We start from the raw sequence: 15,396 nt of genomic DNA, 5'->3' as shown, positions 1-15,396 counted from the left end.
TCAAGGTTCAAGGGGGAAAAATCACAAAAAAATCAAAGGGTGTGAAAAATTATGTTGTCAAAAACCACTTGACTTTTGATGATTATGTGAAATGTCTCAAAGAAAATGAAAAACTGGTTTTACCCCAAAATACAATCGGCTCCTTTGCACATGACATCTATTCAATTCAGCAATCGAAAATAGTATTGAGTGCACAAGACGACAAACGCTACTTAATTCCTTCATCTTTTGATACGTTACCTTGGGGTCATTATTCACTACAACCACACACATCATCACTACTATTTTGATCGAAATGTTGATAGAGATTTTTTTTTTATGCTAAATCCATACACATTCCAAAAGATTTGTAACTTCTGGAGATGAATATAGTGCTATAGATTATTAGAATTGTATAAGATCGAAATGTTATTCGATATAACTAAAGTTAAGATAATTCGTACTATTTATAATAAAAAATGTAAATAAACATGTTACGTTGATGAGTTTTTTATTTTTTATTCCTCATGTACTGATACAATATACAAGCACATCTGCAAGAACCATAAGCTACACAATGTGTTCCAGATCCGTCTGATGAATCCTCTAAAGTTTGAGATTTTTAATTTTATAGCATAATCAACCAACTCATAGTCGAATAATGCTCTATTGGGTAGCTTCACAGTTAGATTTTTTTTGCTTTTAACATAGAGTCCATAACCTTTCTTATATTTCTTCACATAAAGACCATGCCCAACTGCTTCCATTACCTTGTTGTGGCGTTGATGTTCAACTAATTTTTTTGTAACATTTTTGGCATCGATAAAAGTTTTGACAACAGCGCTTCCACCACCAAGTAAGCTACCCAAAGTGCTCAAGCCCACAAGAATTGACATCAATGGCAATATGCCTCCTGACTTACTGATTTCTCTTGAAATAATATCTTTTCTTTATAAAAATGAAACCTCATATTGGAAAACCCTTCATAGGCCAAACATCACAATACCAGATGATTATTCCATTCATTAGCTTAATCAGTGAAATTCATAATAATCATAATGATCGAACGAGCGTGCAGAAGCTTCTCTCACGAATTTCAGCTGGAGCAGCAGCTGCTCCAGCTGCTGCTGCTCCTGCTCCTCCTGCTGCTGCTCAAGCTGCTCCTGCTCCTGCTCCTCCTGCTGCTGCTCCAGCTGCTGCTGCTCGTGCTCCTCCTTCTGCTGCTCCAGCTGCTCCTGCTCCTGCTCCTCCTGCTGCTGCTTCAGCTGCTCCTGCCGCTCCTGCTGCTGCTCTTGCTGGACTTATGCCACAATCAATGTATAGAGAAGCAGATCCCAATCTACATTCTATTTCCAGACGAAATTGTTGGTTCAACAGGTAGTGCTTTTCGTTTTTCACTGCAGCATTAGCTGCTGCAGCAATAAAGATAGGAGCAGCAGCAGCAGCAGGAGCGGCAGGAGCAGGAGCAGCTGGAGCAGCAGCAGGAGGAGCAGGAGCAGGAGCAGCTGGAGCAGCAGAAGGAGGAGCACGAGCAGCAGCAGCTGGAGCAGCAGCAGGAGGAGCAGGAGCAGGAGCAGCTGGAGCAGCAGCAGGAGGAGCAGGAGCAGCAGCAGCTGGAGCAGCTGCTGCTCCAGCTGAAATTCGTGAGAGAAGCTTCTGCACGCTCGTTCGATCATTATGATTATTATGAATTTCACTGATTAAGTTAATGAATGGAATAATCATCTGGTATTGTGATGTTTGGCCTATGAAGGGTTTTCCAATATGAGGTTTCATTTTTATAAAAAAAAGATATTATTTCAAGAGAAATCAGTAAGTCAGGAGGCATATCGCCATTGATGTCAATTCTTGTGGGCTTGAGCACTTTGGGTAGCTTACTTGGTGGTGGAAGCGCTGTTGTCAAAACTTTTATCGATGCCAAAAATGTTACAAAAAAATTAGTTGAACATCAACGCCACAACAAGGTAATGGAAGCAGTTGGGCATGGTCTTTATGTGAAGAAATATAAGAAAGGTTATGGACTCTATGTTAAAAGCAAAAAAAATCTAACTGTGAAGCTACCCAATAGAGCATTATTCGACTATGAGTTGGTTGATTATGCTATAAAATTAAAAATCTCAAACTTTAGAGGATTCATCAGACGGATCTGGAACACATTGTGTAGCTTATGGTTCTTGCAGATGTGCTTGTATATTGTATCAGTACATGAGGAATAAAAAATAAAAAACTCATCAACGTAACATGTTTATTTACATTTTTTATTACAAATAGTACGAATTATCTTAACTTTAGTTATATCGAATAACATTTCGATCTTATACAATTCTAATAATCTATAGCACTATATTCATCTCCAGAAGTTACAAATCTTTTGGAATGTGTATGGATTTAGCATAAAAAAAAAATCTCTATCAACATTTCGATCAAAATAGTAGTGATGATGTGTGTGGTTGTAGTGAATAATGACCCCAAGGTAACGTATCAAAAGATGAAGGAATTAAGTAGCGTTTGTCGTCTTGTGCACTCAATACTATTTTCGATTGCTGAATTGAATAGATGTCATGTGCAAAGGAGCCGATTGTATTTTGGGGTAAAACCAGTTTTTCATTTTCTTTGAGACATTTCACATAATCATCAAAAGTCAAGTGGTTTTTGACAACATAATTTTTCACACCCTTTGATTTTTTTGTGATTTTTCCCCCTTGAACCTTGAAAGCATACATTTTAGATCTTAAACCCGCAAAATGTGTGATAATTTCACCATTCACTTCATCTTTCATTAAACCTGGTACCTTTTTATTCACCAATGGAATGTTGAAAGCATTGGTTTTAGGGTAATCACTAGTATCAAAGTGTGTATAACAATCCATTTTAATGAGTTCGTATGGGTTACAACCTCTAATTTCATAAAAAAATGAGTCGGTATCAATATACATAATCTTACAACCATCAGGATTTTTAGGTAGCATATACTTATAGTGAAAATTATACATACACACCTTTAAAATATCAAGAATAGCCATACCTATATATAGAGGTTTATTGAACAAAAGCTCATTCTTTTTGAGTTCGATCGCCATTAAATCCTCACCGAAAACCGTACGACTATGGAATCTTGGCGATGCTATCAGATTTTTGGCTCCGAAACGACCTTCATAGCGATTTACCAGACGAACTACCCTGTGTAGTCGAATATTTTCCATAGTTTTACCAAAAATTGCGTTATTTGCAAATTTAAATTGATTTTTACCAAATTTGGTTGTTGCCTTTGCTCGTAGTTCTGTATTGAGATCGATATAGGGTTTCAGCCAAGGAGATTGTTTAAATTTCAAAACTTTTTTAATCTTTATCAATCTCAACCCCAATTCTAACACTGTCTTCAAATTGCGATAATGAATAATGTAATCTTTTTTATCGGAGAGTGTGCATAGTAATTTTGGCAACTTTGAACCAGGAGGGACGCTGTGCTCCGGACACAGTGGTAGATCTTTATGTAGATCATGCAGATGTTGCGGATATTCCAGATCCACCTGAAGGATGTATCCTTCTGGACCATCATCAGGAACAATGCTCACATCAACAGACGTATCGCACCATTCAAAATCTCCAAATGGTAAATATTGACTCATCGCCCATCCATATAAATTATTTACATCAAGATAAAGTAAATATGACTCGGGTTTTGATGTGTCGAAATTATCCATTTGGGGATTATTAGCTTCAGACAGTCTATGCATGCAGCAACTGATTCCCCCACGTATACCCCGTTCCACAAACATAACCATATCAATATCTTTAAGTATCTGTAGTTTACATTTAGTATACTTTAGCATACAGTCCCAGGTGTAACCGGGATAGTGTAGTACCATGCCGGATCGAGTTTGTATGTCTCTAAAGCTGTTTTCCGAAAATTCTCCATTACGTCAGCGAGCAAAAGTATATCTGTTTTCATGTAAAGATCACTATATTCACCTAACGATTTTATCTTGAATGTTTTCCAAACGGTTTGAGCATGATGGTAGGTTTCAGCATCAATGTGTGAGTTGGTTAATTTATTATGAAATTCATTGATTGATGGTAGTGTTGTATCGTTTAACTTGTCCAGGTCAGTCATATAATCATAACAAAAAGTACCCTTTCTAGTTAGCAGCTCAAACTCACTATCGTGCAAACTTGAAAATTCTTTCTTAAGATTGTAAAAATTTTCAAGAATTAAAGTAGAAGCTAATTCATCCAAACTAGCCCCCATGAATTTAAATGAGTCGATAAATCTGAATCTGAGTTTGGTTTCCTGATGAAAATATGTGAATGAAATGTATTTTTCCTTATTAATTGGTAAAGTAGTGATGTTGCCTCGATGTAAAAGAGACTTCACGATAAAATGCCCATCGTAATTCGATAAATTATGAAAAACTATGGGCACAATAAAGAGTTTTCGGGAATTAAGATTACACTGCTGATGTGCCCATCCCCTAAATTCTGATGAAAAATGATCATGATCTCTAACTATTACATCCTTATCGTTAAAACTTTTTTCACAAATATGACAATGTGTGCCATCATCTCTAGGTGCAGCTGACATAGGTTCAATGTGTTTAATATTGCTATAAACAAAGGAGGCAATTTTATCTATTTCATCAGCAAACCAATCCAAGCACGTCTCACCACGAAAACTAGCATAACGCGAAAAATTATCATTATATACACATTTTAAATAATAACCCACACTATATGGCACATGCTCCTGATACTTGAATGATTTTTCACTGATTTTCTTATTGCATTGTCTTAGTAAGGATTCAAAGTCTGCAAACACAATAAAGGGACATTTTTGTTTGAAAACAAAATTCCTAAATTCAACTTTGGAAAAGTTACTTTTTCATTATTCAAATCTTTACACCACTCAAAATGTTCATTCAATCTTATCTGAGATGAAAAATAATTCAAACACCTGTCACATATAAATTTCTTCGTTTTATGTTTCGAGAGCTGTCTTGAAACAAGTCTGGAAAGATCTTTAATCCAACAATAGTGATATTTAATTTCAGAAATACTTATATTTTCTAATGGTTGGGCTGCTGCTGCTGCCACATCGTAGTCACTCAAATTTGGGAAATATTTATCTTGAACTATTAGTAAATTCACATGATTGTGTGCAAGATGATGTTGTGTGAGTCTTAAAGGTGAAACTGAATAAAATGATTGATTTTCTTTTTCAGTCAATTGTAAACCATATACGTTCACAGATATATCATTCATTTTCTCAAATTTCGTAATTTGAGATAGTTTCATAGGCAGTTCTAATCCATCAGTTCTAAGTACACTTGAGTAAAAAGGGTAATTGGTAGTACGATAAGAATGAGCTTTTGTTGGGTAAAGTGCGCTAACAACACTCCAAAAAAAACACGCCTCATCGTTATTCTTAACGTTGATACATGCTTTTTTCTTCGAAATTTGATTAGGTAGTTTAATGTAAGATGATCCACCAACACCACCAGCACAATTTCCCATTTCGAATTTATTAATTGCAATTTCTAAATGAATAATTTTACTCAATGCCCAACCGCTGCCCTTGTTTGACATGTCTTCCATATCAGCTACGATACGTTCAGTTATATGAAAATCAAACCACACTTTCAATTCGGTAGATGAATCAATCATAGCATTAGGAGTAGTGAAAAATTTACGATCAACAATTTCACCATCAACATTACTTTTAATGAAATCTGCACAAAAAGTTGTGTTCACTTTCAACATTGGCATATCTCTCAAAACTCTTAAAATTTTGTTTTTAAATAAGTGAAAAGCATCAACCAAAAATGGTTTAACATCAATATGACTTAAATTTATAACAATACCTGTTCTTACTCTACAATTGTAGATGGCATTAATTGTGCGCCAAATAACGCGAGAACTGCGCCTTTCAGTTTGCCCTAAACCTGAACCTATTGATTTTTCTCGAATACAACATTTTATGAAAACAGACATTCTTTTCAATTGCGAAATTTTTGAATATATTTTACGTTTTTGACCAATAGTGAAATTGAATCTTTTCAATGCTGAATTACATCTATGAATATGTTGGTATATAACTCGTAACCATCTTTTTGCATTCGAAGGAGAATGATTCTCTTCCATTAATTTCAAAGTTTGATCGATTTTGGTCAACGTACCTTCAAAATTGTTCATTTCTATTCAGTACACTCACACACAAACAAAAAATACAAAAAGTGGAGATGAGGTTGGTATAGAAAATAAATTACAATACCTTGTACAACGCTTCAAAGGAAATTGCCTGGTGTGCTTTCCCTGTGTCCTTTTTCCCTCGGAATATTAGTGAATAGTTCCCTGTAGAAAGCTCATCGGTGTGTTCTTTGTACGGTTCTGTTAACCTTTTTGGGAGAAAGGTTAAAAAATCCTCGAGCTCCAAAATCACGCTGGGACCAAACTTTGTATTCACCAATCTGGCCTTTTGGATTTTATATTTCTTATCCTCTTCCAGCTCCCCGATGCTTTTTGTAGCTTTCCTATCTTCTATGAGAGATTTATTATTAATTTTCGACAAAAAATCCATTTCTAAAATGAAATTGAATAAGAAAAAAAACATGCTTAAGATGGGAGATGAGCAAAAACTTACTTTGTTTTTATACGTAGAAGCCACTGAATAATATGGAAATTTCTGTTATGAACGATTAACGCTGTTGCTGTGGTTGTTGTTGTTGATGCTGCTACTGCTCTATGAATAAAGTAAATATTTTTTATATAAGTATACAAAATTTTCAAATTAATGCTTACCCACAGAGTACACACACGCACAGCGAGAGATATGGTCAACCTCTCCAATAAAGTTTCGAATTGCAACTCGAATGAACAACAACAATGTATTGTCAGACGCAAATGAGGGAGAAAACTGTGATTTAGTAAGCAGAACGGCTGCTTAAATATGCTCAATTCACCCTCTAGGAGATTTGACTCACAATATTGTTTACATTTGAGAGTTGACTGCTATGCAGAAACAAAAGAGCTTATACCAAATAGTTTTCAATATTGTAGTTGCAGATAATCTCATATGTTGGGAAAAAATCACATGGAATGTTAATGACAAATCTAATCGAACAGGATTTTATTCCAAAAAATAAACTCACATATTGAAAAATGTATGTTTTACTTTATTATGATAGGAATGCATGTACTGTTGCTTGAATGTTTTTTCGACACACTGGGCACTCTTTGAACGCTGAAGCACAATCGGTACAAGCCACCATATGCCCACAAGGTGAAAAAACGATAGCCAACTCGTCTTTGAAACAAATTTTACATAAAGTGATGCTTTGCTCTGATTCAGTACTCGAAATCTCGTTAATCGCATCCTTTTTACTAGACAATAAACTCTTATATTTTTCATGAACTGCTTCAACGAATGCTGGAGTCTTTTTCAACAATAAAAAAAAATTACATTTGGGGAACCAAAGGGCATGCTATTCCCAAGGATCATCATCGTCACTCCAATCTTCAAGGCCTCCTCCGCAGTAAAAACACATGGTTTGATCACCAGTAAAATCCTGAGGCAGCTAATTGTGAGGGTTTTTGTTTCATACATTTTGACCAATGATAGCCTAGATTCGTATGTGATCTGATTCAGGAAGCAAGGATCTTTGGCTTTTTGTATGACTAATTTTTCAAGTCGGGTTTCAGTTCGGGAATTCGGTAAAATTTTCACAGTCGACATCTTGAAGTTATACTATAATCAAATTAATCTCTAAATTTTATTGTCAAGTCGTGATTCTGCAATCATCGGTTTGCCTTTTGACTGAGTCCGGTACTGCTTTCTAATCAACGATACTCAGCTGTTATTGTTTAGATTATCTCGAAAGCAAAACGATATGTTACCATATTTCCATCCCCCGATATATCTCACATGCTTGTTGTTGACAAAAATTCCTTCAACAAAATCGCTTTCAGACAATTTGGCTGAATCCTAAAATATTTTCCTGAATCCCACAGCGAAAAGCTACCTAGTTAAAAAGTGTAATTTGCTTTTTCATATCACATTGAATGCCAAAATGCCTTGATTATCATGAGACGACACCCAGTACATTCAGGCCCTATAAATGGTAATGCGTTAAGCCACACACTCAATTCAAATAAAACACGCTCAACATTATGAACAGTATGGAAAATTACAGAAATCCACTGCGGATAAATCCAATCTTTCAACTACCATCTATTTGTACCACTAATTTACTTCTTTACAGCATCTCTCCCCTATAGCTTAGTCGTTAAGAGCCTTGGATCCCAATCCAACGCCCCGGGTTCGAATCCCACTCAGACTTTTTTATCAGTTCCAGATGGCAAATGGTAAAACAGTTTCCACCACCCAAACTTACGCTATCCACCACAAGATGGCGCCGCGAACGGTAAAACAGTTCCCACCACTAGCTTCCAAAAGCTACCACAAGATGGCGTCGCACTCCAATATTCCGAACCCAACTAATATCCAAAAGTGAGGTTATGCTCGGCTTTGGCCTAGAAGCCCCTTACCCCTAACTACTAGGATAAATTCGGATTTTTGAAAACCTTGAAACGGTGTTTTAATTGTTTGGGTCTTCATAATATTAAAGACTGTGGTTCGAAGAATTCATGCGAAGTTTGCACATCTAATCGCCATCACACAAGTCTTCATCCAGATGATGAGAAATGCGACGATAAAGTGGTTTCCAATAAATTGGTTCATATCAATGAGTCAAATGAGTGCGGTTGTTCTTCTGGCAACCAGGACAATAACGGTTCTGATAAATTCAATCGACCAAGTTGTTCAAGTGAAACTTTTAACTCATATCACGTGAATGGAAAATCTGAGTCAGTTAGTCAAGTACTTTTAGGTGCCATCCAAGCACAAATAGAATCAGTTGATGGAATAATGATTCCAGTTCGAGCTGTACTTGATCCGGGATCTCAGATTTCGGCTATTAATTTCCGCCTAGTTAAAAGGTTGGGTTTGAAAATTGACCCAATAAACATTTCAATCTTTGGCATTGGTGAAACAAATGCCAAACCGTTAGGAATGGTTAACTGTATCCTAAATCAGGCATGGGTTCATTCCAAGTACGGTGTGTCGCATTGCCTCATATAACTTCTAATTTACCATCTATCCCCTTGACTGAGGAAATACTCAATCATTTCAAAATCTTGAACTTGGCTTATGAAACTTTTCACATCTCGCAACCAATAGATATGCTATTGGGAGCAGGCACTTATTCATTGGTATTCGATCGTGACGGTCGTATGACTTCTCCCGGCTATCCGACGGCTGTTAATACCTTTTTCGGTTGGACTATCATTGGTCCTATTCAAGACACATTATCTTCAAACAAATCGATTTTGTTTATACAATCTGATCTAAGTGATCAGATACAAAAATTTTGGTCATTAGAAGAAGTTTCAGATATCCAAGTTCTCAATCCCTGCGACGAATGTGTAGAAAACCATTTTTTGTCCACACATTCTCGTGATCAGAACGGTCGCTATATTGTTTCCCTGCCATTCAAAATAGAACACACCTCTCCTCAGCTTTTTTCAAATTCAAATAGGTCATTCAAATCATTTTTATCACTAGAAAAACGATTATTGCAACAATGTGATTCCTACAATTCATATAAAAAGTTCATGCTTGAATATTTAGAATTAAATCATATGTCACCTGCTCAAATTTCTGAAGAATATGTTATACCTCATCATGTGGTTCGAAAGGAGTCCAGTTCAACAACAAAAATAAGAGTTGTTTTTAACGCATCCGATTCAGATTCCTCCGATCAATCGCTTAACGATCGACTTCTAAGCGGTCCAAAATTACAAACGGACATCAAGATTATTCTCTTGCGATTCAGAATGTATCCTATAGCTATCTGCGCTGACATAGAAAATATGTACCGACAGATTTTACTACGTCAAAACGAGCGCAAATATCAACATATATTTTGGCGTTCATCTCCAGGAGAACCTGTTACTGAATACGAATTGAATACTGTTACCTATGACCTTCTGCATTTCTTGATATTAGAGTTTTAAGGCAGCTTGTATTCGATGAAGGTAGTAACTACGCGAAAGCATCCCCAGTTGTCTTAGATGACATTTATGTCGATGACATCATCACCGGTGCATTTGATATTCGTGAAGCAATTCAAATACGTAATGAACTACAGGAATTATTAAATAAGGGATGTTTTCCTTTGAAAAAATGGTCTAGTAACCATTCAGAAGTTTTGCTCGGGTTACCTTCCGATTCTGTTGAATCTCAATTCACTTTCGATGATGATACCTCAGAATAGTTATTTATAATACAAGTGCAGAAGGCATTGATATTCTTCCACGAGTGCAAAATTCAATTGAATGAACGAGTGGTAGAATGAGCCTTCTGTACAAGTATTATACATTATTTTCTCCAATTCTGTGGTTATTCCGTTCATTCTTCCACATCTTGTAGAACAAGATCGTGCGAGAATATATCAGAAACGCACAGTTTTCATGGTTATATTTTATTATTCTATGTTGGTACTCCGAACTTTCCGCCACGGCTTTATCTGTCAATTCATCAATTTGCCTTAAAGAAATCAGTTCTGCCAACAAACATTTTTCAATGCAAAAATCACTAAATTATATTTATGGAAATATTTCATTAATTTCAATGAAAATGCAATGAATTAGAGAAAATAATGTATAATACTCGTACAGAAGGCTCATTCTACCACTCGTTCATTCCAAAACTCGCCACTTCCGTGGCTCGTTTTTGAATTTTGAACTCGTGGAAGAATATCAATGCCTTCTGCACTTGTATTATAAATAACTATTCTCTAATTCTGTGGTTATTCCGTTCATTCTTCCACATCTTGTAGAACAAAATCGTGCGAGAATATATCAGAAACCCACAGTTTTCATGGTTATATTTTATAATTCTATGTTGGTACTCCGAACTTTCCGCCACGGCTTTATCTGTCAATTCATCAATTTGCCTTGAAGAAATCAGTTCTGCCAACCAACATTTTTCAATGCAAAAATCACTAAGATATATTTATGGAAATATTTCATTAATTTCAATGAAAATGCAATGAATTAGAGAAAATAATGTATAATACTCGTACAGAAGTCTCATTCTACCACTCGTTCATTCCAAAACTCGCCACTTCGTGGCTCGTTTTTGAATTTTGAACTCGTGGAAGAATATCAATGCCTTCTGCACTTGTATTATAAATAACTATTCTCTAATTCATTGCATTTTTATTGAAATTAATGAAATATTTCCATAAATATCATTTAGTGATTTTTGCATTGAAAAATGTTGGTTGACAGAACTGATTTATTTAAGGCAAATTGATGAATTGACAGATGAAGCCGAGTCGGAAAGTTCGGAGTACCAACATATATGATAATAATAAAATATAACCATGAAAACTGTGCGTTTCTGATATATTCTCGCACGATTTTGTTCTACAAGATGTGGAAGAATGAACGGAATAACCACAGAATTAGAGAAATAAAAATTTTAGGTTTGAAGTGGATACCCAGCACGGATTCATTCTGCTTCAGTGTGAGTAGTTTTGATCAGACACCAACCAAACGATCAGTGTTATCATATATCGCTCGTATTTATTTTTTAGTAGCATTGGTTATATCAATGAAAATTTTTATGCAACAATTATGGGCAAAATAGCTTGGTTGGGACGAAACTCTGCCAAGTTCTTGTATGAACGAGTGGTCAAGATTTGTCGATGATATTCAGTTTGTAACGAAGTCTGATTATTCCCATAGGAATGATCAGGCTCCGTCTAAAGAATATTTTATTGTTTTCCGTTCAAATTAATCATTCTGATATATTCCGTAAATATTGGAAATAATTTATTAATTGTTCACCGCGATGATGAAAAAGCCCATGCCTCATGTTTTTCAACCGACCAGGGCCTCGAATAATCCGATTGAAATAATATAAGAAATTATTTATTTCGGCGTTTTTTACCGCTGATATATTTTTTTCCATATGTTAGATTACGTTCCGCCAAGAGAATTTTCTCGAAAAACGAGGTTTTTGTCGACATGAAGAGTCACGTGGGCTGAATTCTTTCACCGCCCCGCACCGAAGTTATAAAAGGGTGTAACCGACCCAAAATCGGGAATTCACGTTCAGGCAGTAGTAATAAAATTCATGTTTAGGCATTCAGTAGATAGAGTATTAGAGATTTGCAGATTTAGTCAGTAGTATAGTAAAGATAGTTAGTTAGTCAGATTTAGAGATTTAGGCAGTAGATAGTTTAGTTTAGTTTAGTTAGTTATTTAGTTATTCAGGTTTAGGCAGTAGTTTAGTTTAGTTTTAGAAAAAGACATTTTGGTTAAGTAGCTACAAAGTGACTGGACAATAGTGAAATTGGTAATTGAACGCCAATAGTTACAAATCCGTTTCTGAGGTCGAAAATCGCCATTTTCATCAGTTAACTTACTTGTTAGTCCTTTTCTGGTGAGTTTGCTAATTTTTACTTGTGACTTTCTTACGAGTGAATATTCAAGGGTTTCATTCAACGCGTTAGGATTAGTTTTCATTCCTTCCCGACTCTACAAAATCCACGATTCTCAATCTCCAAATATCATAATTTCCCGGCTCCCGGATCCGACTAACTTGTTCAACGGTTCTGACTGACAATAAATTGATGAGGTAAGGACAAAGTAGTTGTAGACAGTACAAATTATCTCAGTAACCGAATTGAAGTATACAGATTGATATAGTTTATGCTTTTTCTTATTTCCCGTTTTTGCTGAGATTGTCTGTATTGTGGAATTGAATCAGTAAACCTATTAATTCTGTGGCGTTATTTGTTACTTGGTCACCGCTACCATCCTAGGTGACACCGAATCCTGTCTTCACTAAGCTGCACTGGTAAGGTTTGTCAATTTCTCCCTAAAATTGGCTGGCGCTCGAGATACTACTGCAAAGTGCTGAAGGGCAATTGGCAGAGGCGCCCAGTGACGCAAAAAGGAGCGTTACAAGTTATTGTCAAATATGGCAGGTTTCTGCGATGCGTCAGAGAGAGCTTATGCAGCCACCCTGTACCTTTCGGTGTCATATGGTGATCACTTTTCATCACACTTATGGGCTTCTAAAACGAAAGTAGCACCTTTAAAGACATTATCTATTCCTCGCTTGGAATTATCTGCTGCGGTTTTGCTCGCTAAGTTGGTCAAGAATATTTCAATTAATAAATTTCCTCTTTCAATTGCAGAAGTGAGATTATTTTCTGATTCCCAAATCGTTCTTTCATGGATATCCACGCCCCCACAACTTTTGTTGCAAATCGTGTTGTCACGATAAACGAGTATGCTCCTCAAGCTTCCAGCTGGATTTGATTCCGATGAAATGTGGTGACATTTCATCGGAATCAAATCCAGCTGATTTGCCTTCTCAAGGTCTCACACCCGATCAGTTTTTGAATCCAGAAATTCATAAATTTTGGATGCATGGTCCACGTTTTTTGAGTTCTTCTCTTTCTAGTTGGCCAGCTTAGTTCACTTCCACCAATGAAAATAGTTGTTGTTACCTGAATTAAAGACTAATATTCACGTTGCAACCACAGAACAGCAACCAATAAATGAGCTATTTACATTTCATAAATTTTGGATGCATGGTCCACGTTTTTTGAGTTCTTCTCTTTCTAGTTGGCCAGCTTAGTTCACTTCCACCAATGAAAATAGTTGTTGTTACCTGAATTAAAGACTAATATTCACGTTGCAACCACAGAACAGCAACCAATAAATGAGCTATTTACAGCGCCGTATCTAGGTACTATTGCGCCTGTGGCAATATCTTAGACAGCGCCCCCAGTTCCGAAGATTTTTTTTCATCGATTATATTTTCTTATAGTATTTTTTTGTTCATAAGTTAAGTCATATATCTTGTGATTATTTTATGCTTCTAGGAACGGCTAGCAATATTTTCAATGTTTCCAGCAAGGGCGTAGAAATGGGTGGTAATCATTGCAAATTGCAATTTAATTGTGCAGATATCAGTTTTGAATTGATTATATCTAATGCTGTTCCTAATGTGTACAAATCAAAATTTGAGAGAAAAGTCCTATAACATGAATCTGCAAACGCTTTGGTTTTGAAATACCGGTCATGTTTTTTTCTCATAGCACCTTCCCTTCACAAGATATTTAACTTGAATTGGCATAGATCTTCCGATTTAATGTTTTTATCTTGTGATATGCTTATTTTGTATGCATATCTACAGGGTGATATTTTTTCTGGAAGGGTACCTCCTTTTCCACCAGAACTATTTTTTAGTGAAGCACTGGTTCTATAGAAAAATGTGAAAAGAAAATCTGGTCTAGTACAACACTTTTTGGTTTGTTGTAGTTTTGTCGTATCTGCTATCGATTTCGAAAGAAAAATTCGAACAGCTCTCTGGTAATCCTCAGGAGAATCCAAATTATTATAAAAATCCAGTTAGTAAGCTGTAATGAATAAATTAATTATAACTTATGGTACTCATCAACAAATTCTGTAGCGAAGATTAATAAAGATTCGATAAACTAATAAATATAAGCATCACTAAAAAGTATGACTATACAAGAAACACCCTGTATCTTGAAAACAGAGCGTTTGCGGGCTCGTGTTTATGGGAATTTTTTCTCTTAAAATTATCCAAGGAATATTTTCCTTCGTAAGTCCGTTTTAGGAAAACCCAGTATAAGGTGAGAAGAATCGAATTGATAAAAAAAAAAAAATTTTTGAGTAATTAAGTTCCAACTTCGTTATCAAACCTCTTTTTCGCACATCATAGATATGAGTAAACGTTGTTGTAAAAAAAAATATTTTTTCGAGAACCCTCCCCCCAAGAAAAATTAAAGATCTCCGTCCTTGGTTTCCAGATTCCTCGGCATTGCTCGTTGCGAGGCGGATACATGAAAACCGAGTTGTGATCTTTCGAATTATTATGTCTGGTGCTCCAATATTTTTTTCTCTTGATATTTTGGGGCGCCCCTGCAGACCTTGCGCCCGTGGCAAGTGCCACCTTTGCCACGCCCTAGATACGGCACTGGCTATTTACATTCATAGATAAATTTTCGAATTTAACTAAAGTTGAACGAGTATTTGCTTGTATACATAGATTCATTTTCAACTGTCGTTCTTGATTGAATTCCAAATCAAGATTATCTGGTCCAATTTCCAAAGATGAATTACATAATGCTTTCAATTCAATATTGTTGATTACACAAAGTCGGTTTTTCCATACTCTAAAAAAAGATATAAGCAGCAAGCAACCGATTGTAAAATCTTATAGAAATTTGAATCCTTTCTTTGACTCTCTAGGCTTGATTAGGGTGGGCGGTAGATTACAGTTTTCTTCCTTGTCTCAGGAAGCTGAACACCCAA

At 35.9% G+C, this 15,396-nt stretch overlaps 1 pseudogene; it reads right to left on the bottom strand.

The window, feature by feature from the left end:
• Window positions 1-7,151: 7,151 nt before the first annotated feature.
• On the bottom strand, window positions 7,152-7,575 carry LOC123672416 (annotated as a pseudogene).
• Window positions 7,576-15,396: the final 7,821 nt, after the last annotated feature.

This window comes from Harmonia axyridis, chromosome 2, assembly GCF_914767665.1.
Source record: "Harmonia axyridis chromosome 2, icHarAxyr1.1, whole genome shotgun sequence".
In the NCBI taxonomy this organism is placed as follows: domain Eukaryota; kingdom Metazoa; phylum Arthropoda; class Insecta; order Coleoptera; family Coccinellidae; genus Harmonia; species Harmonia axyridis.
Note: the sequence above shows the minus strand (reverse complement) of the source record. Positions and strands in the feature narration are given on the sequence as shown.